Here is a 14,724-nt window from a genome sequence, read left to right as displayed (position 1 = left end):
GAGGCACACAGGGCCAACACCCGGCATCATGGTGTGGGGAGCGATCTCCTACACTGGCCGTACACCACTGGTGATCGTCGAGGGGACACTGAATAGTGCACGGTACATCCAAACCGTCATCGAACCCATCGTTCTACCATTCCTAGACCGGCAAGGGAACTTGCTGTTCCAACAGGACAATGCACGTCCGCATGTATCCCGTGCCACCCAACGTGCTCTAGAAGGTGTAAGTCAACTACCCTGGCCAGCAAGATCTCCGGATCTGTCCCCCATTGAGCATGTTTGGGACTGGATGAAGCGTCGTCTCACGCGGTCTGCACGTCCAGCACGAACGCTGGTCCAACTGAGGCGCCAGGTGGAAATGGCATGGCAAGCCGCTCCACAGGACTACATCCAGCATCTCTACGATCGTCTCCATGGGAGAATAGCAGCCTGCATTGCTGCGAAAGGTGGATATACACTGTACTAGTGCCGACATTGTGTATGCTCTGTTGCCTGTGTCTATGTGCCTGTGGTTCTGTCAGTGTGATCATGTGATGTATCTGACCCCAGGAATGTGTCAATAAAGTTTCCCCTTCCTGGGACAATGAATTCACGGTGTTCTTATTTCAATTTCCAGGAGTATATATATATATACACAAACGTGATCTTCAGTTTTCTTCCACGGTTACTACAGCTAGCTTAACCACCCTCCTCGTTTCCTAAATCTGAGAAGCTGACACACAGTATGCAAATGTACATAAACGCTCGTTAGCTGCAGCCAAATTCAGAAACTAGAAATTAAGTTGTGGTATCTGACGTCCTAGTACGTCATAGATTACCTAACATCATACGCAACTTGAATGAGGTAAGACAAGACGAGCCACGTTACCAGCTCAAACTCCCGTGCTACCTTATTCTCAGTTGCGACGAGAGGGGTGTAATTTGATACTCTGCATGCAAACTGGGTTTGGAGACTGCGTTTATCTCGTAACTACTGGAATGTTTTAGCACTTTGTTTTCGAAGCAATCACGGATCCCTCGCACGCGGCTGAAGGAACAAGCGATGACTGCTTTCCTAATGAATTCATGCCGTTCTGGGCCAGTCACGATTTCCGAATGGCAATCTGCACAGCAGCTCCAACAACTCGTCGAAGGCATCTTGGAGAGAAATAATGCTCTCGCGCTTCAGTCACGACGTGGCGGAACAATAAGCAACCGGCACGCTCTCCCTGCACTTCTGGCAACCGGGTGTTCGTTATTTAACAGAAGTCATTACGACAAACAATTCTAACAAACGCCCGTGTAGCGTTCCGCTGTGCGCACGGAATGGGGCTGCCAGTGGAGAGCAAATTTACTCCTTTCCAAATCACAGGAAACAACGAAGACTGCAGTTCTGTGAAACAGAATTACGTCCAAAGGAGGGAAGTGGCTCGGATATAACCAGTGTTCTATACTAGCCTATGAGACACGTATACTCTACGGTTGAAGTAATCGTCCGAAGTTGATTTTAGAAGCCGCTCATTTTGTTTTGGGTCTAATCTATTTCTGTGAATCTGTTAACAGCAGATGATAACGTCAACCACTAATCGCTTCCAGACAAAGTCTACAATTTAAGAAAGGATAGTTTGGCTACTCTTCTGCATGATCGTAGATCAGCTTCCAAGAGCAACATAGACAGCGAAGGGTGTATCTAAGTTTACTCACTCCAATCATTTTCAACATTTGGTACTCCTCATCTTACGCTTAACGTGTGAAGATGGTGATTGTATATCAGTAATAGTTTCTGCAAGGACTGCTACATCATCATACGCGAATTGCTCCACCCATTTAAAGTACATGCAGAGCATTAGAAAATTAAAGTGTACGAATTCCAGAAACAGCGTCCTGTGAGCGTTTCTAGAACTACCTAATCAACGTGAAATGACAAACGTGTATATCGTGGAAAGCCAGTGACCCAACATCTGAGCAATTATGACAACCACCTGTCCCCAACGAAAATACGTGGTATAGAATAGAAATCAGACGTAAGAACGATCGTGAAATTCGTGTTAACTGATTTATGGAAATTAAAGGAAATATTAATGAGTGAATGGCATCAGACTGGAAATTTAGATTAAATTTACCTCTACGTGAGTCCAGCTATGTCGCCTGGTACATTGACGTTGAAGTCTGAACGCGAACATAAATTTATGCTGCACCTTCTCACGGTACGAAAATACTTTTCGTAGAAGACGGCTTCTAGAGATTCAGATTAAATGCGATATGTTTTTGTTGGTACGAATGGATTCAAAATGTTTAAATTGTAGCAGAATGGAACACTACACGTCAACCTTACTGACATGGTAATACACTCCTGGAAATTGAAATAAGAACACCGTGAATTCATTGTCCCAGGAAGGGGAAATTTTATTGACACATTCCTGTGGTCAGATACATCACATGATCACACTGACAGAACCACAGGCACATAGGCACAGGCAACAGAGCATGCACAATGTCGGCACTAGTACAGTGTATATCCACCTTTCGCAGCAATGCAGGCTGCTATTCTCCCATGGAGGCGATCGTAGAGATGCTGGATGTAGTCCTGTGGAACGGCTTGCCATGCCATTTCCACCTGGCGCCTCAGTTGGACCAGCGTTCGTGCTGGACGTGCAGACCGCGTGAGACGACGCTTCATCCAGTCCCAAACATGCTCAATGGGGGACAGATCCGGAGATCTTGCTGGCCAGGGTAGTTGACTTACACCTTCTAGAGCACGTTGGGTGGCACGGGATACATGCGGACGTGCATTGTCCTGTTGGAACAGCAAGTTCCCTTGCCGGTCTAGGAATGGTAGAACGATGGGTTCGATGACGGTTTGGATGTACCGTGCACTATTCAGTGTCCCCTCGACGATCACCAGTGGTGTACGGCCAGTGTAGGAGATCGCTCCCCACACCATGATGCCGGGTGTTGGCCCTGTGTGCCTCGGTCGTATGCAGTCCTGATTGTGGCGCTCACCTGCACGGCGCCAAACACGCATACGACCATCATTGGCACCAAGGCAGAAGCGACTCTCATCGCTGAAGACGACACGTCTCCATTCGTCCCTCCATTCACGCCTGTCGCGACACCACTGGAGGCGGGCTGCACGATGTTGGGGCGTGAGCGGAAGACGGCCTAACGGTGTGCGGGACCGTAGCCCAGCTTCATGGAGACGGTTGCGAATGGTCCTCGCCGATACCCCAGGAGCAACAGTGTCCCTAATTTGCTGGGAAGTGGCGGTGCGGTCCCCTACGGCACTGCGTAGGATCCTACGGTCTTGGCGTGCATCCGTGCGTCGCTGCGGTCCGGTCCCAGGTCGACGGGCACGTGCACCTTCCGCCGACCACTGGCGACAACATCGATGTACTGTGGAGACCTCACGCCCCACGTGTTGAGCAATTCGGCGGTACGTCCACCCGGCCTCCCGCATGCCCACTATACGCCCTCGCTCAAAGTCCGTCAACTGCACATACGGTTCACGTCCACGCTGTCGCGGCATGCTACCAGTGTTAAAGACTGCGATGGAGCTCCGTATGCCACGGCAAACTGGCTGACACTGACGGCGGCGGTGCACAAATGCTGCGCAGCTAGCGCCATTCGACGGCCAACACCGCGGTTCCTGGTGTGTCCGCTGTGCCGTGCGTGTGATCATTGCTTGTACAGCCCTCTCGCAGTGTCCGAAGCAAGTATGGTGGGTCTGACACACCGGTGTCAATGTGTTCTTTTTTCCATTTCCAGGAGTGTATTTGGCAACGTATGGAGGAGAAGTACAGACATCGAAAGATTAACTGGCAAATGTTTATCCAGTTTAGATGGCCATCTGGTAAAATACCCGATAACATTTCAAAACCATCATACGCTCGAAAAGCCTAATATAATTTTAAATTACCGGCTATGGGCAATTAAGACACCCAACTGATGTCATGAAGTATATTACTCACAAAGCAGTTCATTACAAATAAACATTTCGTCTGCCTCCATTGTGTGAATCTGAACATCACAAATTACACCTGTAGTCCTCTCTCATTTTGTTTAGTGTGTTTTACGAAAATTGTTATTTAGGCTTGTAGCGAATTATTAGTGACCCAGATACAACACCACTTCAGTTAATGGCGCAAATTGACAGAAACGGCTAATATGAAATTGTCTTGTTTTCCTTGTAAAATAAATAAATATTTTTCAGTATTGGGTAATTAATACTGGCTCTTTCCAATGTTTTCTTCCTTAGAAGGTAACATCAACATGTGTCACACAGACGAAAAGTTACCACTCAATAAAAATATATAAGTGATGAAGTATATCTAGACATCCACCATCTCGTGGATTCCCCATATTCTTTTGGCATTAAGACGATTTTTAGCCTGTCCGCAGCGTCTTTACAGCCTGAGCGCTTTCAAGCACAGTAAAATCTAAGGGCGCCTGGACTTCACAGAAACGGGTACTCGTACTTGTATGAAGGCGTGTGGTGAGTTCTTGGGCCCATGACTGTTTGTTGTTTGACCGGAGGCCGGCATTGCTAAACACGACAGTGTTATTCGGTGCTTCAGATTAGGATTACTAGAAACTTTGATTGCACTGAGAAATTTATGGCTTCAGATAGTTCCCTTTCAAAGACCCAATATGAACCGGGCTGTTCCGTACTAATACGTACGGTGCACACTAGTAACTTGTGAACTATGTGTACGTGAGAAACAAGTGTTTACAAATTCCTTGTAGCACTTTGTTGTGGCACTACCATGAAAACATATCTCTGCGCTCCCCTGTGTCAAAATTGATCTTGATTGCCTCTTGTTTTTTGCTCCATATTTAATAGATTTCTTCTTTTTGGAAGCGTTTCAGTGTTGTTATAACCTTCTTTTGAAGGGCTCTCGAATGTCGTTCAAAGGTAAGTTGTACTTGAGTAAAAAACCGTTTCTATAGACCTGTGTCGACAAAAAAGTGACGAGCTTTGTCCGTATAGGATGACACTCTTCTGTTTATGTGCTTTGGTGCAATCCATGTTCTGAGATTTTGAAATATGAAAGGCGTATCAAAGAACGCATCCATTACGAGAATGGCTACACCGTTAAAGACAGAATCGAGTCGCCAACTGCTAACGTGAAGACGTGGAGATCGTCAGAGCATCTAACAGCAACCAGAGAAGTTGTTTGTAAAAATATGAGAGAGAATTAAATTTTTACCAGAATAAAAAGGCACGAGAAATTATCTGTCACGCAATTCCCATACTGCATAGTTTTATGGTCGCTCCGAACACACATACTGAAAAAACACTCGCCCATTTTCCCGAGCTGTCTCGTTTAAAGTGTTTTGTCGATAGATTGTATTTCGCTACTGTTTCTTTATGGCTGTGGATGGACTACTCGTTTTCCGCGCGTATATTCGTCGCTTGATCCGCCTTGTAACAGGCGGCTCGCGGCACACTCGTTACACCTGAAGACAGGGCTCTCCGGCGCCACCGCAACATTCACATTCGTTCTGCAAACATAGGTCTTAATCTTCTGCTATTCTTTAGAATGCTCTGTGAGTTCTAAGGCATTCCTGTTGCTTCTGGCACGCCGACATTTTATTTTTGTTTGCCTTTTCGATACGTGATTTTTTTAATAATTTAATTGTCTGGACTTTTGAATTATCTGCTACTATTCGTTTATGTGAAAGCCAGTTTACTTATTTCAGGAATATCTACGCGTTGGGCTGTTGTAACAGTAACACGTCTATATCGCTCGGGTTAAAACTGCATGCTGGGCATTCCGAGATGTGGCGTAACAGCCTAAACGGAAGGGCGTTTTATTCTGAGCGCACAATGGTTGCTTCTCTCGCGATCTGTAAGAGTTGTGTCCATAGTCTATGGTGTATTGAAGCGCGTGTATATTTATCCGTCATACGTATTTGGATACAGACTACTGAGAACTATATTCCAGCAAGTCACGTCTTAAGTTACAGGGTGCTTTAACATCCCACTGTGTTTGAAGATGACAGATTGTCTAAACTGCAATTTAAATACATATTATTAACAACCATATGAGGCATGATAACGATAAATTTTAATTGCAATAGCAATAAATATTTTTAACAACCATATGAGCAAAGCCCCCCCGCACACTTTAACCATGGGCCTTGAGAGTTGGGATGGCTTGGCTGCCCCAATGACACGGATAGCCGCAACGTAGATGCAACCATAATGAATGGATAATTATGGAAGTAACAGATAAAACTGTGGCTCTTGAAGAAGAACAGCAGCCTTTTTAGTAATTACAGGGGAAATGGGCTGGATTATAAATTGATATGACTTTTTAACATTATCCGATCGATATGACCTTGTAACATTAGCCAACATGTCCTTGCTGTGCTGGTGACGCAAATTGCTGAAAGATTAGGGAAACTACAACCGTCATTTTCTTCCCGAGGGCATGCAGCTCTACTGTGCGGATTAATGACGACAGCATCCTCCTGCGTAAAATATTTTGGGCGTGAAATAATCCCCCACACAGATCTCCGGGTGGGGCCACTCAGAATGATGTCTTCCTTAGGGAAAACAAAACTGACATTCTACAGGACTCATGGGAAGGTCAATACAGAGTCATCAAATCAGATTCAAATGGAGGCCCTGCAGGACAGAGCCTAATAATGAATATGGAAACAGTAATGTGCATAGTGAATTGTAGTAGTTAACGTAGACACGAAGCCAACATCCACCACACCAGTACAAGTTACGTGCCAACTATCTCCGAAGACTATGAAGAAATTGAAAGAATGAGATAAAGAAAATTACTCCGATAGTTAAGGGAGACGAAAATTAAACTGTGATAGGTGGTTAGCATTCGTTAGGAAGAAAAGAAAGAGGAGGAAATTAATAGGAGAACATGGACTGGGAGAAAGGAATGAAAGAGTAAGCCACCTGGGAGAATTCTGCACAGTGCATAACTTAATCTTGGCTAACACTTGGTTTAAGAATCATGACAGAACACGGTATACATATAAGAGACTTCGGATTACGAGAAGGTTTCAGATTGGTTATAATGGTAAGACAGAGACTTCGAAATCACGTTTTAAACTGTGGACCATCTCTAGGACCAAATGTGAACTCAAACCATAAATTACTGGTTATGACTTCAGATTAAAGAATAGAAAGAATTGGAAAAATGTAGAATTTAAAGGAGATAGGATCTGGGTAAACTGAAAGAGCCAGAGGATGTTGGAGGTTTCAGAGGGGACATTAGCCAACGAAGAACTGAAACAGGAGAAATGAATACATTAGAGGACAACGGGTAGCAATGAGAGATGAACTAGAGAAGGCAGCAGAAGATCACAGGTATAAAGACAAAGCTTGGTAGAACTCTTGGATAACACAGGTAATACTGAGTTTAACTTAGGAAATGAGAAAATATAAAAACGTAGCACATGAAACAGGTGAAAGGGAATACAGACGTCTGCAAGATGAAACTGACAGAAAATGAAAATCGGCTAAGCGTGAACCGCTAGAGGACAAACGCAAGGCTGTAGAAACATGCTTGAATAGGGGAAAGACAGGTACCTCCTATAGGAAAATTAAAGAGTTCTTTGGAGAAAAGAGAAGCACTTGTATGAATATCAAGAGCTCATGTGGCCAGACAACACAAAACAAAGAAGGGAAATCTACATGCAGGGTCTACATAATTGAAATAAACTTGAGGACAAAATTATAGAATGAGAAGGGGAAGTAGGTGAAGATGAGTTGGGAGATTTCGTACTGCACGAAAAATGAAAAACTTGACATAGCGATGAAAGATAAAACTAGAAACAAGGCCGCTGGCGTTTACGACCTTCCCTCAGAATTACTGAGCGCATTGGGTGAGCCAGTCATGATGAAACATTCCTCGTGGTATGCAAGATTTATGAAAGAGGGTAAATACTCTCTGGCTTCAGGGGGAATAAGGCTAATTCCAAAGATGGTAGATGCTGACAATGGTGAAAACAACCAAACCATCAGTTTAATAATTCATGGTTGCAAACTATTGACACGAATTATTTACAGCAGAATGGAAATACTGGCAGAAAACCGAAATCGGGGAAGGTAAGTTCGTGTTCCGGAGAAATATTGGAACACGCGAAACAATACTGACCTTACGCCTTATCTTCGAAGGTAGGTTGAAGACAGGAAACACATTTGTAAACTTAGAGAAAACTTTTGACGTTATTCACCGAACTACAACTTTCTAAATTCTCGAGGTATCAGGGACAAAATACAAGAGACCAAAGGTTATTCACAACTTGAGCGGAAACCAGACTGCTGTTATAAGAGTCGAAGGACAGAAGGGGAAGCTGCAGTTGAGAAGACAGTAAGACATGGTTGTAACCTATATCCCATGTTGTTCAATATGTACATTGAGCAAGCAGTGAAGGAAATCAAGGAGGAATGTGCAAAAGGAACTAAAGTTCATGGAGAAGAAATGAAAAATTTGAAGTTAACCGACGGTGACTTATTCTGTCAGAGATGGCAAAGGACTGGTAAGAGGAGTTCAACGGAATTGATAGTGTCTTGAAAAGAGATTAAAAGATGAACATCAACAAAAGTAAAACAAAGTTCATGGAGTATAGTCGAATTAAATTAGCTGATGCTGAGGGAATTAGATTACGAAATGAGGCACTAAAAGTGGTGGATGACGTTTGGTATTTGGGCAGCATGCTAACTGGTGACAGCCGAAAAACAGAGTATATAAAATGTACATTGGCAATAGCACGAAAAGAATATCTGAAAAAGAGGGATTTGTTAGTATCTAACAACAATTTAAGTGTTATTGAGTCTTTTCTGGACCGTAGCTTGGACATAAGTGAAACGTAAACAATAAGCAATTCAGACAAGAAGAAAATAGATGCTTTTGAAATGTGGTGTTACAGAAGAAAATTGAGGATTAGATGGGTAGATCGAACTACTATCGGGGAGGTGCTGAATCGAATTGTGGGGAAAAAATGTTCTGCGTAATTTGAGTGAAAGAAGTGATCGGTTGATAGGATACATCCTGAAGCATCAAGGTATTTTAAGTTTCGTAATACAAGGAAGTGAGAGGGTAAAACTTGTAGAGGCCGACCTAGATATGAATACAGAAAACAGGTACAAATGGACCTGGCTTGCAGTCTTCGGAAATGAAGAGACTTGCACTGGATAGGGTAGCGTGGAGATCTGCGTCAAACCAATTTTTGGACCGAACACAGCAACAACATGAGGAATGACTATATAAAGTCTATCTGTTAAGTGTATAGCGTTGTGTCATGTTTGTATTGAATAACGGTCACAGAAGAAAGAAGGTGAAAGCCGGTGTCGGCGCATAGCCTACTCCTTTCGAATAGCAGAAAGAGGAACGCCCAGTTTGTCGGCCCCATCTAACGGATCACTGTCAACAGCCTTATATGCTCTCACTCCGAGACACTGAGGACAGGGTGGGAATTTCATCCAGAACGTAGGCGCGACGACTAGTGGTCAGAACTTTTACGCCACGGACTCTCGTTCCATAGTAACCCAAGCACTGGTGAAGAAATTTTCTTCTGGCACCGGGGTTCGAACCGGGTAAAAATCGAGCGCCACCATAAATGAGCGTCAGCGACATCGGTTACAAAGATTGGACATCGCTTTGTTACTGAGCTACGCCTAATTCTCACTTCGCTCAGGGCGCGAATCGAGTCCCCATTTCGCGAAATTGTCGATAGTTTACATGAGGGCACAAGGCCAGGAGCGCAAGGAGAGGTCGACCTGTCGTCTGCTTAAATCTCTGAACAACATCTGACGACATGGCAAATACGTAATTTATAACGAGATGAAAGGCGACATAATCTTGTCTCAGCTGTAAGAACGCTGAGCGTCTACTGGAACAAGAATAGGGACGTAATCTCTGTTTTTCTCGGCGACATTGTTTACGGTGTGTTTTCCGATGTTCAATCAAGCTAATGATTTTATTTTTCTGTTAGGTATTTCGACGGCCGACCCAGTCGACTGCTTCAGAGGCTGCGACTGTATTCCTAGGCATATTCACTGCCTGGACTCCAACGGCACTGCAAATGTGGCATGTGACACACACATACACACATTAATCAGCTGTCACCGATCACTGCTGCAAATGTAATCATGGTGCAAAATGCCAAGTTTCTGGAACAATGTAATTAACTAGTCTATCGAAATATAGACATCGGAAAACCTCATAAAGTGGGATTGTGGTGTGAATTTATTGAAGTCTTGGGAACTGGCAGTCAATTTGTTACAATATCGCCGGGAATCACGTCCTAGAGCTGAAAAGCGCCGAGAAGAAATTTCACGGAATAAAAATGCGGGCTCCAAAAAACAAATGAGCCTTAAAGAGAATTTTAGGACGCCTGGAGTCGAACTTGACTGTAAGAATACTTCACAGTCTGCCAGAAAGAATATTCACTCCGCAGCGTCGAGTGTGCTGATTTGAAACTACCTAATAGTTGAAACAGTACTCCGTGCCGGGACTCGGAACCGTTTGACTTTCGCGCGTAATTGCTTTTACAATTGAGCTATCCAAACGCGACTCACGATCTGCCGTTACAGATTTACATAATCTGCCAGGAAAATTGAAGTCAGTACACACTTCGCAGGAGAGGGAAATTTCATCGTGGGGACGAACCCGTAATGCCGGCCTATGTGACCGAGCGGTTCTAGGCGCTTCAGCGCAGGTTCGACTCCTGCCTCGGGCATGGATGTGTGTGATGTCCTTAGGTTAGATAGGTTTAAGTAGTTCTAAGTTCTAGGGGACTGATGACCTCAGATGTTAAGTCCCACAGTGCTCAGAGCCATTTGAACCATTTTTTGAACGAACCCCTAGTCTCCGGCTAAGCCATTTGTCCCTCATGTCCTTGCGCCTAGCGAGTACCACGCCAGCAAGGATGCAGGACAACTTCTTTGGATGGAAGGTAGGACAGGACAGATCTACTGGCGGAAATAAATGTGTGAGAGTGTCTACTCACTCGTGCTTGGTTATCTTAGTTGTCGTTCCAGTCCCTGTCCGATATACAGTTTTAATCTGTCAGGAAGTCTGATCGGAGTCCAGACACTGAGTACGAATGACACTTGCAGCTCCTGAAAAAACCTGGGTGCAGAAAAATGAAATCATCATCTCGGATGAACACTGGAAAGTACACCATTAACATGAAAGACGTTTCCACTGTTCAATAAAGAACGTGATATGAAGGGCTTATCTCAATAGTGGTACAAGTTCATTTTTGTTCATTCTGAGATACAGAGTCCTAAAGTTAAATGAGCGCTGAAAAATCTGCAGTTGAGATACCAGAAATATTCAAGTACATATTTTGATCACCCGATATATCAACTGAAGTATAAATTTGAAAACTGAATAAATCACGGAATAATGTAGATAGAGAAGTACAATTGACACACATGCTTGGAATGACATGGGGTTTTATTAGAACCGAAAAAATACAAAACTTCAAAAATGTCCGACAGATGGCGCTTCATCTGATCAGAATAGCAATAATTAGTATAGCAAAGTAAGACAAAGCAAAGATGATGTTCTTCACAGGAAATGCTCAATATGCCCACCATCATTCCTCAGCAATAGCTGTAGTCGAGGAATAATGTTGTGAACTGCACTGTAAAGCATGTCCGGAGCTATGGTGAGGCATTGGCGTCGGATGTTGTCTTTCAGCATCCCTAGAGATGTCGGTCGATCACGATACACTTGCGACTTCAGATAACCCCAAAGCCAATCATCGCACGGACTGAGGTCTCGGGACCTGTGAGGCCAAGCACGACGAAAGTGGCGGCTGAGCACACGATCATCACCAAACAAAGCGCGCAAGAGATCTTTCACGCGTCTAGCAATTTGGGGTGGAGCGCCATCCTGCATAAACATCGTACGTTCCAGCAGGTCTTTATCATCCAGGCTGGGGATGATGCGATTCTGTAACATATCGGCGTACGTCTCCCCCGTCACGGTAGCAGTTACTGACGTTTTGCTGTCCAGCGCCATCTGTCGGACATTTTGTGAACTTTGTTTTTTTTTTGTTGTTGTTCTAATAAAACCCCATGTCATTCCAAGCATGTGTGTAAATTTTTACCTCTCTATCTACATTATTCCGTGGTTTATTGAGTTTTCAAATTTATACTGACTTTTTGATCACCCTGTATATATACTTGAATATTTCTGGTATCTCAACTGCAGATTTTTCAGCGCTCATTTAACTTTAGGACTCTGTATCTCAGAATGAACTAAAATGGACTTGTACCACAATTGAAATGAGCCGTTCATATGATTCCTCATATTTCTGCGGCTTGTTGAATGATCTATTAGATTTCGAGCGTGGAGACGTAGAAACTCCAGTTCCTCAATTGATATTTTGACCGTGTACCCTTAGGCCATCTTCTCGCTGCGCTAACAGTCTGAAGCTACTGCGCTCGCACCCGTTATTCGAAACAGGAGAGCGGCTGTATATACCCAAAATCTAGTGGATCAAAGAACGGGACAGTTTGAACACTGCTCGAGTCTCTAGCCCTTCAACAAACGCCTGCACCAGCTCTGCCCGGAAGGTGTTGCGCAGCGTGGTTAGTAGCAGAGGTCGCTCCCAGCAGTGTAGAGACAGCGCACAGCGCACTGTGTGGAGCTCTGCCCCACGAGCAGAGGAGCCCGGGCGGTGCCGGCGCGGGGACAGCCCACCGGCCAGGGAGGGAGGCGCGCCGCCGCTCAATGAGACGCTCGGTGGCACCAGAGTCTCGTGATTGGAGGAGCCGGCCACGGGATGAGAGAGAGTGACCCACATCTGGGCGTACGCCGGGGATGGGATGTGGGTCGGCGCGGAGCGGCGCTGCGCGGCGCGGCTCCTCTCTCGGCCAGTGTGCCGGCGACAGTGACAGTGCGTGCTTCAGCCTGACATGCAGACCGGCGGACGCAGCTGACGCGAGTGCCTCAGTCCTGACCACCGCGCCACGCCGCACGCCGACCGCGCCAGCACAGCTCAGCTCCCGCGCCCGCGCCTGCGACAGCCTCCGCCGGCAGAGTCCGCTACAGACGCCGCGGCCGCAGGTGAGCTCCGCGCATGCGCGCTGCGGCCACCAACAGCTGATCGCCTGCCGCGCTTTTCGACTCGCGCCGATGAGCCGACAAAGTCGCTGGAGCGTCGTAGCTGGACCTTACAGGGACCTACCCCTGCGTCTATACTCTCCAAACCACAGTGAACTGCATAGCAGAGGGTATTTCCCTTTGAACCATTTATCAAAATTCTTCCAGTTCTACTCACGTATGAAATTCTGGTCTTACGTAAAATCGGCAAGCGGGTCGAAAGCTTCCATCCAGTCACTCACTGATCAGTCTGGCCTGGCAATGGAAGTCAGCAAAACGAAAGCTGAAATTTTAAATTTAGCAATTGAGAAATCTTTCACGCAGGAGTATCGTACAAACATACCGCCGTTTGAGTCTCGTACAGATTCCCGTATGGAGGACATAGTGATAGACATTCTTGCGGTTGTGAAGCAGCTGAGTGGGTTGAAAATAAATAAATCGCCAGGTCCTGATGGGATTCCAATTCGGTTTTACAGAGAGTACTCTACTGCATTGGCTCCTTACTTGCATTTATCGCGAATCTCTTGCCCAACGTAAAGTCCCGAGCGACTGGAAAAAAGCGCAGGTGACGCCTGTATATAAGAAGGGTAGAACAACGGATCCTCAAAATTACAGACCAATATCCTTAACATCGGTTTGTTGCAGGATTCTCGAACATATTCTCAGTTCCAATATAATGAACTTCCTCGAGACAGAGAAGTTGCTGTCCATGCATCAGCATGGCTTTAGAAAGCATCGCTCCTGCGAAACGCAACTCGCCCTTTTTTCACGTGATATCTTGCGAACCATGGATGAAGGGTAGCAGACGGATGCCATATTCCTTGACTTCCGGAAAGCGTTTGACTCGGTGCCCCACTGCAGACTCCTAACTAAGGTACGAGCACATGGGATTGGTTCCCAAGTATGTGAGTGGCTCGAAGACTTCTTAAGTAATAGGACCCAGTACGTTAGTCCGCCCCAGTAGCTGAGTGGTCAGCGTGTCGGATTGCCGACCTCTGGGCCCGGGTTCGATTCCCGGCTGGGTAGGAGATTTTCTCCGCTCAGGGACTGGGTGTTGTGTTGTGTTCATCATCATTTCATCCCCATCCGGCGTGCAGGTCGCCCAATGTGGCGCCGAATGTAATAAGACCTGCGATATGGCGGCCGGACCTGCCCCGCGAGGGGCCTCCCGGCCACTGACGCCAAACGCTCATCATCATCAACCCAGTACGTTGTCCTCGATGGTGAGTGTTCATCGGAGGTGAGGGTATCATCTGGAGTGCCCCAGGGAAGTGTGGTAGGTCCGCTGTTGTTTTCTATCTACATAAATGATCTTTTGGATAGGGTGGATAGCAATGTGCGGCTGTTTGCTGATGATGCTGTGGTGTACGGGAAGGTGTCGTCGTTCAGTGACTCTAGGAGGATACAAAATGACTTGGACAGGATTTGTGATTGATGTAAAGAATGGCAGCTAACTCTAAATATAAATAAATGTAAATTAATGCAGATGAATAGGAAAAAGAATCCCGTAATGTTTGAATACGCCATTAGTAGTGTAGCGCTTGACACAGTCACGTCGATTAAATATTTGCAGAGCGATATGAAGTGGGGCAAGCATGTAATGGCAGTTTTGGGGAAGGCGGATAGTCGTCTTCGGTTCATTGATAGAATT

At 45.5% G+C, this 14,724-nt stretch overlaps 1 protein-coding gene across 1 annotated transcript in view; it reads left to right on the top strand.

Moving 5' to 3' along the window:
• The first annotated feature begins 12,903 nt into the window (after positions 1 to 12,903).
• LOC126237916 (serine proteinase stubble) overlaps positions 12,904 to 14,724 on the top strand; it is a 771,897-nt gene continuing 770,076 nt past the window's right edge. The window contains exon 1 of the mRNA XM_049947754.1: positions 12,904 to 13,037. The gene's annotated coding sequence lies outside the window, so the exon portion shown is untranslated. The remainder of the gene's footprint in view (positions 13,038 to 14,724) is intronic.

Source organism: Schistocerca nitens, chromosome 1 (genome assembly GCF_023898315.1).
Source record: "Schistocerca nitens isolate TAMUIC-IGC-003100 chromosome 1, iqSchNite1.1, whole genome shotgun sequence".
NCBI classification, from domain to species: Eukaryota; Metazoa; Arthropoda; class Insecta; order Orthoptera; family Acrididae; genus Schistocerca; species Schistocerca nitens.
Note: the sequence above shows the minus strand (reverse complement) of the source record. Positions and strands in the feature narration are given on the sequence as shown.